At 44.2% G+C, this 17882-nt stretch overlaps 1 protein-coding gene across 1 annotated transcript in view; it reads left to right on the top strand.

Moving 5' to 3' along the window:
• scara5 (scavenger receptor class A, member 5 (putative)) overlaps positions 1–17882 on the top strand; it is a gene marked incomplete at its 3' end in the record, with an annotated part of 446945 nt that overhangs the window by 89168 nt on the left and 339895 nt on the right. The window lies entirely within an intron of this gene.

The raw sequence follows: 17882 nt of genomic DNA, 5'->3' as shown, positions 1-17882 counted from the left end.
AACATTGCGACGTTGAAGCGCAGACTCGGAAATAGATGGTTGCAGGTGTGATGTTGAGTTATTATATAATAATGGCTATTTTTTCCATTATGGTTATCTCATGTTAGGGCCAAGGCTCAGGTGGTTTTCGACCGATATCTTTATTGAATTTTATTTTTATTATTATTTGTGTTTATTGGACTAGTGGGGGTTTAATCAGGGGTTTATCTAGAGGGGGGTCGGAGTGGGGAGCGTCTTATTGGATCCATGACTCTAGTGGGAAATGATAGGAAGATGACCATCCTTAGTGGATGGGGCATAGGGTGGGGATTGGAGAGTGGGTATAGGAGGGCTTATAATAGGACGGGTGGGTTAGGGTTTAGAGTAGAAGGAGGGGGGGTTGTAACTGGGGTGGTATTTTTATGTGTTTTATGTGCTGTTGTCTTATATGTGTGTAATTGTTCCTCCTCTGAACTCCTGGGATTGACCGTCTGGGCCCGCCTGGATCAGCGCCTCTGTACTCAGCCTGGCTGCACTGGTATGTTCTCTACGCATTTAGACAAACTCGACCATGGCTAAACTGAATATCTTAATTTGGAACGCAGGAGATCTTAACGCCCCACACAAGCGTGCCAGTGTCCTTTGGTTATTGAAGAGAAGAAATATTGACATTGCTCTCCTTAGTGAGACGCATTTATTGGTGGGTGATGTGTCAAGGCTAGCAAATCGACAATATCACGTCATCTCCTCATCCTCAGCCGATGATAAGACGAAAGGAGTCATCATAGTTACAAGACGTAACCTTGATATCAAAGTCCTGGATGTGTGGTCGGACACGGAGGGAAGGATTACTATAGCAAAAGTTGAGTTCTCTCATAGGAAGATGGCAATAATAGCATTGTATGCCCCTAACACATTTGATTCAGCGTTCTATAATACAATCACAAAGAATATGTTGGAACTTACTGGATAAGCTCTCATTGTGGGTGGCGATTTTAATGCGTGCTGGGATGCGGAGATGGATAGGTCCGGATCCTCTGAAACAAGCGACCAAAAACGGTCCTCTAAGGCCCTCAGGATGTGGGCCCAGGACACTGGGCTCGCAGACCTATGGCGCTTATCCAATCCCACCCTCAAGGATTACTCTCACCTGTCTGCCAGACACAAAACCTTCTCTCGAATCCCCTAATTTGTTTGATAGTTTCGACGTCTCATTGGTTCCCCTGGCTCTCTCGGACCACAAGGGGATTTTCCTTGTGGCAACCTTTGGCAGGCTCTCCACGAGAGCTCCCAGGTGGCGTTTTAACTCAACCTTATTAAAGAACAATGATTTCTGCTCTGAGTTCAGGAGTAAACTAGCTGAATTCTTGCAGATCAATGTTGGCACGTCGATGACCCCAGGAAGACGTGGACCCCAGGAAGAATAGCCCCAGCACTGCTATGGCTAATGGGGATCCAAATAAACTTAAACTTAAACCCCAGGGTCCTATGGAACGCATTGAAATGATTTATCAGGGGTCATGTCACACTTTTCGCCTCCAACTTACGTAAATCCCGGTCAAAAAAACTAGAAGGACTGGAAACATTATATGCGGATCTATACGCATCTTTGCAAACTAACTATAGTGATCGACTAAACACACAACGTAAGATAGTCAAGAAGGAAATAAACTCCATACTTAAACAACAGTCTGAGTTCTTGATACATAGGACAAGGCAAAATTACTACTTTCACGGCTCCAGGCCTAGCCATCTATTGGCAATGAAAATACGCTTGAATGATCATTTCTCGGATATCCCCTCAATCAAGACGCGACAGGGTACAATCACTACTGATTCGAAAAGGATCAACGACACTTTTAAAGAGTTTTACTCACAGTTATATAGCTCAGAGGTTAATCTCGACGACTCTAAATTTGAATCGTTCTTTGGCGGGCTTGAGATACCCCACATTTCTGAGGAAGAGGCCAAGGAACTGGGGAAACCGATCACTCTTATGGAGTTGAGGGAGACTATTGCTGAAATGCAGAGGGGCAAGGCACCAGGCTGGGATGGTATTCCACCCGAGGTGTATTTAGCTTTTTGGGACCAACTGGGTCCATTGATGCTCGATATGATCAATTATGCTATCGAGCAAGGGGAGTTCTCAAGAGATGTCAACATGGCGTTGATTTCCTTACTTCTCAAGAAGGACAAAGATCCCAATGATTGTGGTAGCTATAGGCCCTTGAGTCTTCTCGGGGCCGATTTAAAAGTGTTTGCCAAGGTGCTGGCCCGCCGCCTGCAGAGATTTATGACGGTATTGGTACACTGCGATCAAACTGGTTTTATCCCGGGGCGTCTGGCTACAGATAATCTTAGGAGGCTGTTGCATGTAATCGATAACAGTAAAGACAATACAACTCCGTCCACAGTTCTGTCTTTGGATGCCATGAAGGCGTTTGACAGACTTGAGTGGTCATACCTGTGGAAGGTACTTGAGGTCATGGGTCTTGGGAAGAGTTTTATTCATATGATTAAAGTCCTGTATGCCTCGCCGTCTGCGATGATACTGACAGGCAAAAACTGTTCCACACTCTTTCCAGTCTCCAGATCTTCTAGACAGGGTTGTCCTCTGAGCCCAGGACTGTTCGCGCTTTCCCTCGAACCTTTGGCCCAATTTATTAGGCAATCGGAGGACATCGTCCCCATAATGGTCAATAATACTCCACACAAAATTGCTCTCTATGCGGATGACCTGCTGATTTTCATGGACGACCCCTCCCGGTCGGCCACAAAATTATTGAGAATAATCGACGACTTTGGTAAAATGTCAGGCTTTAAGATTAACTGGAACAAATCAGCCTGCCTACCTCTTAATGAGCTGGCCAAGGCGGTACGACTACCAGCTGATATCCCCATAGTAGAACATTTTAAATACTTGGGCATAGAGATATTCCCCACGCTGAACCAAACTACCAAGTACAACTTCACGGGTACTTATGATAAAATACGCCAGGATCTAGACAGGTGGTCGCCCCTTCCTAACTCCTTACAAGCCCGGGCTTCCATAATCAAAATGAACGTCCTGCCTAGGATAAATTGTTAGCTCAATGCTCCCCCTGCCCCCTCCAATAGACCACTGGCGCAAGGTACAATCGATGGTATCTAAGTTTATCTGGAATAACAAACGCCCGAGAATCAAAAGGGCTACTACTCAACGTAGAAAACAAGATGGGGGCCTCGCAATCCCTGATTTTAAGCTTTATTTCTGGTCCTTTTCACTGAGACCTCTGATGTGCTGGCTAGACCCTGTAGAGGCTGTATCGTGGCGCTCCTTAGAAGCGGCGGCGGTCTCTCCGCTAAGATTGCAGGATGTAGTGTACTCCACTGTCTCTATTTCGAAATGCCGGCTGAGGTATGGACCGATCATAACTCACGTGATCCAAACGTGGCATAATGTACAGAGGTCGTGTGGGGTTAAATGCCCATGGCACCTGGACTCTCCAATTTTTAATAACCAGCAATTACTTGTTGGGCAAAGCCGGTTAATATTCCTCAATGGCAAAGGAGGGGAGTGCATACTCTGGAGGATATTTATGATAAGAACGGCCTCCGTGCGTTTCAGGACTTAAGAGAATTTTATGATCTTCCCGGCGAGTCCTTCTTTCTTTACCTTCAACTAAGGTCAGCACTGAGGGCGCATGGTGTGCCGTGGGCTCAAGCTTTGCACCCACACCCCTTCCTCAGGCTCATAGTTGACAGGACGACATCCAGAGGGTTTGTCTCAGACTTTTATACGCTCTTAATTCAATCCACGTATAAAAATGTATCATTGGATACAATCTGGCGTGTGGATATCCCGGAGTTGGACCCCGAGTTTGACTGGGATGATGTTTGGGCAAATGTGGCATTATCTTCCCGCAACCCCAATCACCAGCAAATTAATTTTAATTATATTCATAGGACCTATCTTACACCTAGGAAGCTATTTGCTATGGGACTGATAACCGACTCTCGGTGCACTTTGTGCTCTCAAAAGGCCACTGGCACTTATATGCATATGTATTGGGATTGCCCACCAGTGGCCCGCTTATGGAGGTCAATAACGGACAAATTTTCAGACCTGTGTGGCTTAACTATCCCATTCACAGCTGTTACGCTACTCCTGAACGATATAACGACACTACCTGCGTCCGTTCAACTAAAAAGGGTTGTCCTAGCGGGTATCACAGCAGCGAAGAAGCTAATAGCAATGAGATGGAAGGAGCCTGAGAAGCTTACAGTGATTAACTGGTCCCTAACACTATTGGATGTGATTTATCTTGAGATATCCACGGCGCGGGTGATTGGGGTAGGACAGGCTGGCATTGACCTGTGGTTCGCAGCAGCTGAGCGGCTGAGCGGGGTTGGGGTGCTTGATCGGGGGGGTCCGGCGGTCTCTTGGGAGGGGGAGGAGGAAATGTTTTGTCTGTCTTGTCTTTTGTCTTGTCCTCTTGAGTTTAGCTGGGGATTTAATGGGGGGGGCAGCTATTTAACTATTTCTTCACTGTTTGGTCACTTTTACACGGTCTCTGTGAGTCTATGGAACACCTCTACAGGTTTTTGTTTTTTCATGAAGGTTCATTGCTCTGTTTTCGGGTCGTGTTCTCAAAAAGTGGTCCTTGTGGTGAATTGGAGATGTACGTTTTATTAATATAAGGTCACACGGCCGGGAATCGGGGCTGAACACTGGGAAAGACCATTTATTAGATAGTACCCCTTGGATTTAGAAATTAGAAGGTTGAACTCTGTTTTCTTTTCTCTTTGTCTGTATAAATTGTTATTCTGTATTATTATTGTTTTTGTTATTTTCTTGTGAAGTTCTATGTATTGTGATTGTGTTTAATGTGTTTTGTTTCATGTGAATAATAATAAAAAAATTTGATCAAAAAAAAAATTATCTTTTGACTCACTTTGAACTTCCTTAGGCGCCTTGTCTGCTGACGTGCCTTCTTCACTACACTGTATGTGTGTGTCCATGTCAAGTCCTCGGATATGTGGACTCTGAGGTACTTGAAACTGTTCACTCCCTCGACAGGTGCCCCGTAGATGCTGAGGGGGCTGTAGTCCCTAGCCCCTGACCTCCTAAAATCCACAATCAGTTCTTTGGTTTTGCTGACGTTCAGGGAGAGGCTGGCATTTCTCCTGGCACCACATCAGCAAACTTGTCAGTGTTGCTGTTGTGCTTTGCTACACAGTCATGCATGTAAAGCGTGTAGAGGAGGGGGCTCAGAACACAGCACTGGGGGGCACCTGTGTTGAGAGTGATGGATGAGGAGGTGCAGTTTCCTGCTTTCACCACTTGGGGTATTCCTGTCAGGAAGTCCAAGACCCACTGGAAGAGGTCGTAGTTCAAGCCCAGGTCTCTGAGCTTGACGACGAGCTTTGAGGGGACTATAGTATTGAATGCTGAGCTGTAGTCAATAAATAGCATTCTCACATAGTTCCCCTGCCTCTTGTCCAGGTGTGATGCTGCTGTGTGCAGCACATGGGCTATGGCGTCCTCTGTGGACCTGTTGGGGCGATATGCAAATTGCAGGGGGTCCAGGGTGTTGGGGAGGGAGGAACAGATGTAGGCCTTCACTAGCTTCTCAAAGCACTTAGTGGAAATGGAGGTGAGAGAGCTACAGGGCGATAGTCATTGAGACAAACAGGCGTGGATTTTTTGGGTACAGGGACAATAGTGGACTTTTTCAAACTGGTGGAGATGACAGAATGTTCTAGGGACAGGTTGAATATGTCAGTGAACAGCCCGGAGCCAGCAGCCGAGGTGCCACGACGTGCGTGTGTCCCGCTCACGCCGACGTTAAGAGGTTATAGGTCCTCCTCTCCTCATGCTCTGTTAATCTGGACACTGAGTCTCCATTTCTACTTTCTATTGTAGTGGCCTGTAGGCTGTTGTTGGATTTACAGCCTCAAAACGTGCATAGAAAGTATTTAGCTCATTTGCCAAGGAGACATCAGTGTTCAGCATGGGGAGTGGCTTTGTAGTCTGTCATCGTTCTGATATATCCCTGTACCGTCCCTTTGCCTCTGTCGTTGTAGGCTGAGGTGTGTGCATTCAGAGCTTCACGGACAGATTTGTCTACCCAAGGCTTTTGGTTTGGGAAAACTCTTAATTGTGGTGGAGGGGACTATTTCTTCAACCAGAGTACCAACAAAGTTAATACTTTTTTTTTTTATACATTTTTTTTCAACAAAGTTAATAATTGGCTGTCAGGTGGCGTAGCGGAGATTGCGTTTGTCACCAACGCCGGAGATGCTGGGTTCGCGTGTTTGAATCCAGCTCCCGGCGTTGTCACCAGCTTGGCTGGCCGTTCACACTAATACAATTGGCAGTATTAGAGGGTGGGAAAGCTGGCGGGTGGGTCCTGGGCGTTGTGGACAGCGACCCCTACAGTTCGGTCGGGGCACCTGCTCAGCGAGGGTAGGATCTGGTGAGAGGTAGTGCGGCCTCCCACACGTTACACTCTCCCAAGTGAGAATCTGCGCGGCCAGGTTGGCTGCCGGCAGGCTGCACATGCGTCGGAGGAAAGCATATGACAGTCTCCGGCCTCTCGGACCAACAGTAGGGGAAAGTGCGCAACAACCAGGAAGGGTGGGATGGGAGAAAAATCGGAAAAAAGGAGGGTGAAAAAGTTAATTTTATGTTCACAAAACACGATCCGGTCTGTGCAATCGAGTGCAGCTTGGAGCATGTTCTCTGAGTCCACAGACGCTTCACTTCTCGCGTTTCCGCGGGAGTACGCTTGAGACTTTGTTTGGCATAAAGTATCTGTGTCCCTCTCTCTCTGTTTCTCTGTCTCTCTCTCTCTATCTCTATCTTACTATGTCTCTCTCTCTTACTCTCTCTCTATCTGTCCCTCTATATCTCTCTCTTTCCATCTCTCCCCCTCTCTCTCTATCTCACTTTGTCTTTCTCTGTATCTCACTCTTTCTTTCTCTTCTCTCTTTCTGTCTCTCTCCATCTGTTCCTCTATCTTTCTCACTCCATCTCTATCTCTCGATCTGTCTCTTTCTCCACCTGTCCCTCTCTCTGTCCCTCTCTCTATCTGCCTCTCTCTCTGTCCCTCTCTCTATCTGTCCCTCTCTCTGTCTCTCTCCATGTCTCTCTCTCTCTCTCTCTCTCTCTCTCTCTCTCTCTCTCTCTCTCTCTCTCTCTCTCTCTCTCTGTTGTCTTGAAGTGGTTTGGGTATACCTTCAGTTTAAGTGGCTGTTGTTGTTGTTCTCAGTGGTTTAGGCATGTATGTGTATATGTCTCTACTTTCTTTCCATCTAAAGTCATCAATACTTTATCCCATGCTAAATGTTTTGTTAGGGGGGGGGGCACTCTGGACTTCAGTTGAAGGATTTTAGACCATCGTTTTGAGGGAGCAATTTCCTGTGTTTTAGTCATCAGAAAATGAGAGGGGAAAGCACAAGGCTTTGCAGGGCTCAAGACTTGGTTTCAAGACTCGTGTGACGTATGAAATTAATTGTGTTTTACTACATGTCTCAGTTATATGTGAGCAGGGGATGAGGTTTTCTTGGCTTGGGGTTTGCATGGCTGACATACTTTTATCTCTGGTCTCAACTGATGCCATGTCATTGTATCTGTTTTTTTTTTATATGAATAGAATATTAGAGCTACACAATATAGTTCTGGGAAATTTGAACTGCTTAAAAGTCCATAGATCTGTGATAGCCTAGGCTGTATATTTTCTGAACAAATAATATCCTGAGAGGAAAAGGAAAGTGGAGACTCTGTTGGGAGTCGGAACGTTTTTTGTTTCACGGCAGTTTCTTCTGCCAATAAATAATCCTCTACTAGGAGTAGCTTTGGTACATGTGTAATTTCCCCATTAATCGATTAGTGGGGCGACAGAGGCTCAGGAGGTAGAGCAGTCGTCTGGTAATTGGAAGGTTACCGGTTATTGGCCGTTCTCACCCAAAGCAGCCAAGTCCAGCAGCGCGGCTGCATTCAATTAATTTCCAATGTGCTGCTAGACTTGGCTGCTTTGGTTGAGAATGACTCATTAGATTCTGGCTCCTCCCGGCAAGAAGAAAGGTAAAACAAATGCAGTCTTCGTCATATGATGTTCTCAAATCAATGACTAATCATGTTTAACTCAATCAGCACCAGGGATTAGCCTGGTCCTGTTCTAGCTATGCCACGCTTTAAAGATAGGAGTGTGTCAGCTTGTTTGTAGAGCTATATCTATATTCTATATTATAGCTATGGAGACAATACTATAGTCATTTGACAGTGACTTTCTTCCGTCGAACATGCAAAAAAGAGAATTTTCTCATGCATACGTTCGTTCGTTATCCCGTGGTGAATATAAGTATAGTTTAGGAGTGATCCGGGATCCTTCCTGAAAAGCGAGTTATAGGGCTCTACGTGTATTCTACTATAAGCGTTGGCGTTTCTTGCCTGGACACGCTACTATTTCCAAATCAAATGTATATAATGGGTATTATGTTTCATCATGAATGCATGAAAGGGGGGGGTTATGCTTTGATGGCCAGTAACGGCATTCATGTTGAACACTACAGATGCTGATCAGCTGGATGGATATGAAAACATTGTTGGATCAAGCTCAAGTTGATGTCAGATAGTCCTTACCTTTGGTCGGAGGTATTCCAAAAAGAATATTCCAATTGTCTGATCGTGATTTCCCGTATTGGTGTCCATCTGGTCCCGGACATAATTTGGCACAACTTATGGTTCGAGTGTGCCAGATGCGTTTTGAAGTGGTCGGATGAAGCGATTTACTCGGCTCTGTCTAAATTTAGCACCCGGAGGGATTTAAACGTAACACATGGTCTGGAACAGGGTTTACTGCACTCTCATTACTGCCACCTAGCCGGATCTGGCCGGTACTGCACCCTCGGGGTCCCAGTATGCTTTTTAACGGCAACATACAGGTCCATGACATTGAATAGAATATTAAAATCGAAAAAAAGAAAAACGGACCAAATAACGAGTTTACTCGTTGTTGGCGCTCAACCATTGGCGGCCAATAATGAGTAAACTCGTTGTTGGCACAGAAAGTGTTAATAATCGTGCCAACGAGCGTCCGCTCCGAAAGAGATCCCACACGGGAGGGTGAGAGTGGGGCCTGAATGAATGGCAGCGGACGGCCATTTTGGATAATCACGCTGTATTTTTACCGGCACGCAGTAGAGTTGTTCCGATACCGATACCAGTATCGGAAATGCCTCCGATACTGCCTAAAATGCTGGTATCAATATCGGCGACTACGCCGAAAGGCTAGCCTCCGATACCATATGACGTAATTTATCAACAACACGTGCGGTCTGCTGAGTGAGCATTATAAAACAAACGTGTTTTTAATCGACCATGAAGTGTCAATGCTGTTTGTCATTTTAACAGCAGATACTTTCTTAAATGCCATCGCCCCGACAGAGCAGTGTGACGGGGAGCTCTGATGGGTTCGCTTGCTGGTGTTATTAGCATTAGCTGAGCTAACCGAAAAGCTAGTTTTAACTTTAACGTTACCTTGGCTAAAGTTGGGGCTATTCATAATCCAGCAATAATGGCTGCAGACCTGCAGCAAAGTACAGCAAGTTGGCAAAGGAGTATTCCAAGGTAAATCGCTTTTTCACCAGTAACGTTATATTGTCTTGTTTCCATCTAACGTTAGCTCACGCTAACCTAGCTCGCGTTACTGATCGACCTCTCCCACACATGCACGCAGTTAATGACATGTTGCGGACAGCCATACCGGTGACAATGTTTAGCTTTTAGTGCCAAATGATAAGAGGCGGAGTCTCAAAAGAGAATGTTGAATATTTATTGTGCATTCAAAATCACAACAGAGCCTCTACTACTAGCTAACCTAAACGGAGCCTTCTGGCAACAACGTGCAACAACATATAACGTCCGTGCGGAATCAATGTCCCAACAACCTTTCCGTGGGTGAACTCATTGAGCATAGTTATACAATCACCTGTTGTTGAATAAATACCATTATTTTATAGTTATTAATAAAAAACAGTATAAAACAGTAGCTGTAAAAAAAGAAGTATATAATTAAAAAAAATAATTATGTATGCACTGGTATCGGATCAGTATCGGCTAAAGGTTAAAACAGTTAGAGGCACATAGTTCCTCATGTTGTTAAAGGTAGAATCTGTAATGCCTTCAAACAGCGACCTATAGGAAATAGAGCCCTGCTTGGTGTTGAACTTCTTGTTTTGGTGTGATGTGTACCAGTGGTGGAAGACCACACACACACACACACACACACACATTTTAATACTTTATTTGGTTCCACAAATTATATTACATAAACAGGGAATCAAATGTATCGGGGCCAAGCAGCACTGAACACTTAAGGGTACACATAGCACCTCCTTCTCCACGTGGCTAAGCTGCCAATAATAGCTGAGACAGAGCAATATTTGGCAATTTGTTTGGCTTTTCTTTTAGACATTGCAGCAATTCTCAGACCGGTCATGGTGGATTTGTGTACATGGCCAAGACTTCCGAACACAAGTACACCATATCTACACCTATACCCAAGGTCAGTCATCACACTGAGCAGTGGTTGGTATTTGATATACTTGTCCCGGAAGGCCTGGTCCATGTACAGGTCAAAGGTACAGCCTACTTCTATGACCAGCACCTCTCCGTGGCTGGTGTCAACAAAAACAACGTCCGGTGTATTGGGTATGTTAGCAAAAACATCGTTGGTAAGGCCAAACCACTCTGGTTTCACTCTGGCATGTTTGTACATTGTTGCACTAGATGGTGATATGTTCCGTACCGCATCAGACACAATGTCCACAATACGGTCATGACGAGCGATGTACAGGTGTTTGTATGCATTACATCCGTTTGTTATGTGTGCAATGGATTCTAGGTGTTGTGAATCCTGATGGTTTAAACAGAATGGACTGTGAGTTTGAGGATACCAAGTGGACAGATTGTATTGGGTGGGTAATACCTGCAGTCTTGCTTTGATGGTAAATTTTAAAACATCCTCACCAACAGCGGCGTTCTTATACACTGAGTGTGAGACTGAGTGGTCAGCAAACTCCAAACAAGCTAGTTTGCCCTGTAGTCTGAGTCCACACCAGTGCTGCCTGATCTCAGACTGCTTCATGCTAAGCAGAACCCTCCTTGCAGAGTCTCTGTGCAGTTCGACAGTCTCTTCCTGCGGTGTTGTGATGTTGGCCTTCACAACCACACAGGGGTCTGTGATAAGTTCATCAGAGACAGGGACTTCATTCTGTGTGTTGGTGGGTCTTGTCCATTTCAGCTGAACTCCGGTCTGGTTGCAGAGGTCATTGAGATCTGGCCAGTCAGACCAGACCCCGAAGCCCTTGGCCCGAGAGTCCAGTTTCCCAGAGTCTTTCTTCCTGAAGCCGAGGAAGTTATTCTGGTCTGCGGTGGCCAGGGGGATCTTCCTTCTGCGTAGATCCAGCAGGAGAGAGGCCCTGGCCATTTCTCTGACGGTGACATCATCATTGTTAAGCATGTGGAGCAGGTGGGCTAGCCTGGTGGCGATGTAGGTCCACTCGACATTGGGGACTCCCAGCCCTCCCTCTCCACATGGGAGAAAGATCATGCCCCGTGTGGAGTGTGTGTTGAGGCCTACCCACTTTCTGACCAGCTGAACAGTTTTGTTTGTCATTTCTCTCAGTGCCTTGAGAGGGATGTGTACATTGGCAAAAAGGTGTTGGATTTTAGCCAGAGCCACCTCTCTCACAGCCTGGAACTTCATGATGACGGGGAGGGGGGACAGGTCAATCAGGTGTAGACGATGGAGAAACTCTGTAGTGAGCTCCTCGACCTGCTCCCCCCACTCTCCAGCGATGTTAAACCTGTGGCCAAGGTATGGGTAGGTCTCATTACGGGAATACACCTTGATGGGTTGGCCCATTACAAGAAAGGAGGGGGGCTTGTCGTTCTTGGCCTTATACCAGCGGTTGCCTCCACTGCGGCGCTCATGGAGTACGGCGCACTTGGCTTGCTTCACCTCCAGCCCTGACCACTGGAGGAACTCATCAGTGCGTGCCAGCATGTTAATGATGACATCTTCCTGTCGTGATGACACCTGCATGATAAGAGGCGGAGTCTCAAAAGAGAATGTTGAATATTTATTGTGCATTCAAAATCACAACAGAGCCTCTACTACTAGCTAACCTAAACGGAGCCTTCTGGCAACAACGTGCAACAACATATAACGTCCGTGCGGAATCAATGTCCCAACAACCTTTCCGTGGGTGAACTCATTGAGCATAGTTATACAATCACCTGTTGTTGAATAAATACCATTATTTTATAGTTATTAATAAAAAACAGTATAAAACAGTAGCTGTAAAAAAAGAAGTATATAATTAAAAAAAAAAATTATGTATGCACTGGTATCGGATCAGTATCGGCTAAAGGTTAAAACAGTTAGAGGCACATAGTTCCTCATGTTGTTAAAGGTAGAATCTGTAATGCCTTCAAACAGCGACCTATAGGAAATAGAGCCCTGCTTGGTGTTGAACTTCTTGTTTTGGTGTGATGTGTACCAGTGGTGGAAGACCACACACACACACACACACACACACACACACACACACACACACACACACACACACACACACACACACACACACACACACACACACACTAATACCTTTCTCCTCTCTTTCCTTCCTTCCTTCCTTTGGCAGATCCTCAAAGTCAAGGATGATGATGTCAGCAAGCCCCCCCCCCCCATCTTTGTCCCCCCCTCTCTCTCTCTCTCTCTCTCTCTCTCTCTCTCTCTCTCTCTCTCTCTCTCTCTCTCTCTCTTTGTCCCGTCTTTCTCTCTGTCTCACTGTCTACAGTAACTGTCTTTCCTTCTGTTTGTTTATGTCTCTTCATTACTCTCACTCTATGTTTCTCTCTCATACCCTCACTCTTTTTCTCTGTCTTTCTCTCTCTCTCTCTCTCTCTCTCTCTCTCTCTCTCTCTCTCTCTCTCTCTCTCTCTCTCTCTCTCTGTCATGACAGATGTGGTATGTATGTGTCTCTGTGGTGAGGTATTGTATCATAGGAAGATGTTGCCATCTGAAGCACCTCTGATATTTGGTGCATGTCCACCAACCATAAAACCTGAGAAGGTACACACACACACACACACACACACACACACACACACACACACACACATATGCACACGCACACGCACACGCACACACACACACACGCACACTTACATACATACACACACACATACATATACGCACACACACACACACACACACACACACACACACACACACACACACACACACACACACACACACACACACACACACACACACACACTGTTTTAGTGATTGTAGCAGACTTCAAGCAGCTGTAGAAATAGGGCTTTCGAACCAGACACACTTTCTTTGTACAAGGTAGAATCAACCTAGTGCCTACTATTACATATATTATTATAATAATATATGTAATATATGTTATAATAATATAATATATAATATAATATTATAATAATATAATATATAATAATAGTATGTATAATAATATTACGTATAATATTCTCCTCTTCCTCTGCTCTCCTCATTTATTGTTTCATGAGTTGTTATGGCTTCATTGTTTCATCACAATAATGTTGTAGGTCCACCACCCAAACACCACACGAGAGTTAGAGGAGAACACTACACAAGAGTTAACACTTTGAGTGCGAGCAGGGGGCGCACGATTTAGCGCTTGAGTGCCAGCGCTGTAGTCAATGGGAGGGCGAGCACATTTGCGAGCGCATAAACTATATCTTAACTTATGGCTATGTGTCTAATACGGCCGTCGCTTATCAATGACTTGCTTGCAGTCAACATGTACGAAATGGATAGTTTTTTCATCAGTAAATCTCCGTTTTATACCATTTTAAAAAACGCTCGTTTTTGGAAATTTTCAGAAAATAAAAAAGATTCTGTGATAAACGGCCTTTAGTGGAATACACAAAAAACTTTGTAATTTTTCTGCCTATTTATGAATCGTTTTCAAATAAACGCTAGATTATCGTTAGTATATGTGTACTTATGCACGCTAGAGAAGCGGGCTGAAAAATCGATTATCTATTTCCTGATCAGCACACACACACACACACACACACACATAGGGGACACGTTGATATATATGTGAAAAAAAACTCTGATTACCCCAAGACTAGTAAAATAGATTCCTTACCTCAGATCAGATGTTCTCTAAAAAGATTATTCCAATTCCTGATTCCAAATATCTATTGCGTTTATTGATCTAACGCTGGGTGCTCGAAACACATATTCCACGCTGTTCTGAGGGACCACAATGACTGCAATCGGCTCGGGTTACATGCCTGAGAAGTAAAATGTGGATTCCGGATTTTCTTTTCCCCATGCATTTTCATTCAGTCCAATCCAATGGGTGCATTACCATCTGGGAGACGATAGGGGGCGGTATTTTCTCTGTTCGAGCTCAAAGCCAGTCCCAATGGTAACGTGAGGCTAGATTGATGAAAAATGAATGGAAATTGCTAATAAAAAAAAATAACGATTAAATAATGAGATTTCTCGTCATTGGCACTCAACGTATGGCATGAACTAACAAGATTTCCCGTGGCTGGCACTCAAAGCGTTAAAAGGAGAACATCACACAAGGGTTTAAAGGAGAACATCACACAAGGGTTTAAAGGAGAACACCACACAAGGGTTTAAAGGAGAACACCACACAAGGGTTAAAGGAGAACACCACACAAGGGTTTAAAGGAGAACACCACACAAGGGTTTAAAGGAGAACACCACACAAGGGTTAAAGGAGAACACCACACAAGGGTTAAAGGAGAACACCACACAAGGGTTTAAAGGAGAACACCACACAAGGGTTAAAGGAGAACACCACACAAGGGTTTAAAGGAGAACACCACACAAGGGTTTAAAGGAGAACATCACACAAGGGTTAAAGGAGAACACCACACAAGTGTTAAAGGAGAACACCACACAAGTGTTAAAGGAGAACACCACACAAGGGTTTAAAGGAGAACACCACACAAGGGTTAAAGGAGAACACCACGGAGTAGGGTTAAACGGGTCAAAAAAGTCACACGAACAGTAAAATTGTATCTATCCAACTTCTGATACATCAAAAACTGTCTGAACATTGAAGCAGCAACACTGTACTTCAATGCCATCATCATGTCACACCTTACATACTGTATTACCAGCTGGACCCAGGCCTACAAAACAACTCTAGCACCCATTCAATCTGTCTACAAACAGGCTCTGAAGGTTCTGGACCAGAAGCCTATCCGTCACAACCATTGCAATATCGTTGACAAGCATGCCCTCCTTGAGCTGGGACAACATCATGAAGTTAACTGATGCCTGGTCTTTAAAATCCTCCATGGTCTTCTAGCCCCACCTCCACTCTGAGCAGCAGGTTCACCTGAACTGTTGTACCGGGTGATTTGGCTGTTCCACTAAGGAAAAGCACATTTGGCCAGTCAGCCCTCTCCGTGAGATCTCCTGGAACTCTATACCAATTTATATCCGCAATATTGAAACACACAGATCATTCAAACACAATCTCAACATGGTTAAGAAATAACTACACATGTGAACACAACAGCCCTAGAACCCCAACCCTGTCTGCTTGCCCACATGTACATGCATTATCGTATGTAGGCCTACCTAATATGTTGTATTATTGTTTGTACATTGTCTGTACATGTCTGCTGTACATATTTTGCATGATGTGTTTTTAACCTGTTCTTAACCCATTCCCTGCCACCACTTTGATCATCTTATACCATTCTCTGCCAGTACTGTAAGTCTATGGAGATGTTCACCTTCTTTGCAGGGCTATAACTTTTTAAATTGTATTGCTAAATTGACATTACTATGACCCATTCAACATCGATTACCTATCGTTCAGGATGTAGGAACGTTTTACTTTTTCATTCACACATTCATACGAAAATACCGTCTAGAGCAGTGGTCGCCAACCTTTTTAAGCCCAAGATCACTTTTATTTTTTTGGTGAAGGCAAGATCTACCTATTGAAGCATTGAGAGAAAAAGACAGCCAAGATTGTACTTTAAACTAAATGACTTTTATTTGCCTGTATTCTAATTACATGCAATGTCAAAGTAGAACTGTAATATGTACTCCCAGTCAGTGCTAACTGCAGCATCACTTCACATCAAAAAATAGGTAGAACTGTAATATATACTCCCAGTCAGTGCTAACTGCAGCATCACTTCACATCAAAAAATAGGTAGAACTGTAATATGTACTCCGAGTCAGTGCTAACTGCAGCATCACTTCACATCAAAAAATAAGTAGAACTGTAATATGTACTCTGTCAGTGCTAACTTAGCATCACTTCACATAAAAAAATAAGTAGAACTAATATGTACTCTGTCAGTGCAGCATCACTTCACATAAGAAAATAAGTAGAACTGTAATATGTACTCTGTCAGTGCAGCATCACTTCACATAAGAAAATAAGTAGAACTGTAATATGTACTCTCTGTCAGTGCTAACTGCAGCATCACTTCACATAAAAAAATAAGTAGAACTCTCAGTCAGTGCAAATCCATTAACACTTGTCTGTCCACGTCCTCGGACAGTGACTCGACCCTCCTTGTCACTGTTGCAGGGCCCAGAGGTACAGCGCGTAGTGCGGTTTTGATCTCTTGTTTGTTTTTGAAGTCACTCAAAACAGTATCTGCGGTAATGGCTATTGCTTCCTTGACTAACTCTCCGTCTGTAAAGGGCTTCTTGTGTTTAGCCAAAAGGTAACTTACACGAAACGATGCTTCACTAGCAGCCTTATGTTGACAAACAGGTTTGGTGAAAAGCGATTGCTGGACCTTCAACTGTGATTTCAACTCGTCAACTTTTCTTGCACGAAGTATGCTCTTGGGCGGGTAGCTGTCTTTGAATTTTTGGTGGTTGATGTTGTGGTGCCGCTCCAGATTTCCTCTTTTAGGCAGTGCTTGTGTTTGGTTGCACAACATACATACTAGAGGTGGGCATAGATAAATTTTTTTAATCTAGATTAATCTATCTGCAATCCTGGATTTAATCTAGATGAATCTAGATTAAAATGTCTCAAAAAAAAAAAAAACCTGCCGAAGGCATTCAAAATATGTGTGTTCTACCCAAATAATGACCAGAAGTAAGTCCTTACTTTTTCTTTCCTCCTTATGTTTCTCAGGCCAGGTGGCCCATTACACCATGAGCCCATCTCCTGTTTCCAAAATGCATTACAGACTGTTTGAAAAAGCTGTTTTGCTATGATAATTGGTAATGAAATATCAAAATAATGTTCAATAAGATGTACTTGTGTTTAATAAGTTATTTTATTCAGAAGTTAACACAAATAAATAATATTACCAGTACAGTACAGTATCTAGCACACTCTCAGGAGCAAACAGAAAGAATAATTTCAAACTTGAACTATGTGACATGGCTTGAATCAACTGCTCCAGTGGAGTTGCTCAGTGGCCAAATGTGTCAACTGTGGTTGTACTGGGCAGCTCCCAGGTGTGAATGGAACTGTGTGAATGTGAAGCAGGGCGTTCCTGAAAAAGAGCATCTGTGCTCAGCGAACCTACCCTGGGTAAATAAAGGCAAAAAAAAAAAATGTAAAAAAAAAAAAAAATTTTAGCGTTAACGCAGCACGTTAACGCCGTTAACCGCCCAGCTCTAATACATACACACTTGTCTTTCACCAAGGTATAGAGAAATTCTTCTTCCCATTCTGGATGGAAATAGTACGTTCTCGCTTTCTTCCGTGGAGCCTCTGCCATGCTAGCGACCTGGCGTCACCACACCTGTCTTTTTATTTATTTTTTGCGAGTTGCGCACCTCGTACAGCGTCTGTGACACGCAGAGAGAGAGAGAGAGAGA

The sequence above is a fragment of the Notolepis coatsorum genome, assembly GCF_963971535.1.
Source record: "Notolepis coatsorum genome assembly, chromosome: 5".
Classification (NCBI taxonomy): domain Eukaryota; kingdom Metazoa; phylum Chordata; class Actinopteri; order Aulopiformes; family Paralepididae; genus Notolepis; species Notolepis coatsorum.
This window is presented reverse-complemented; position numbering and strand designations above follow the sequence as displayed.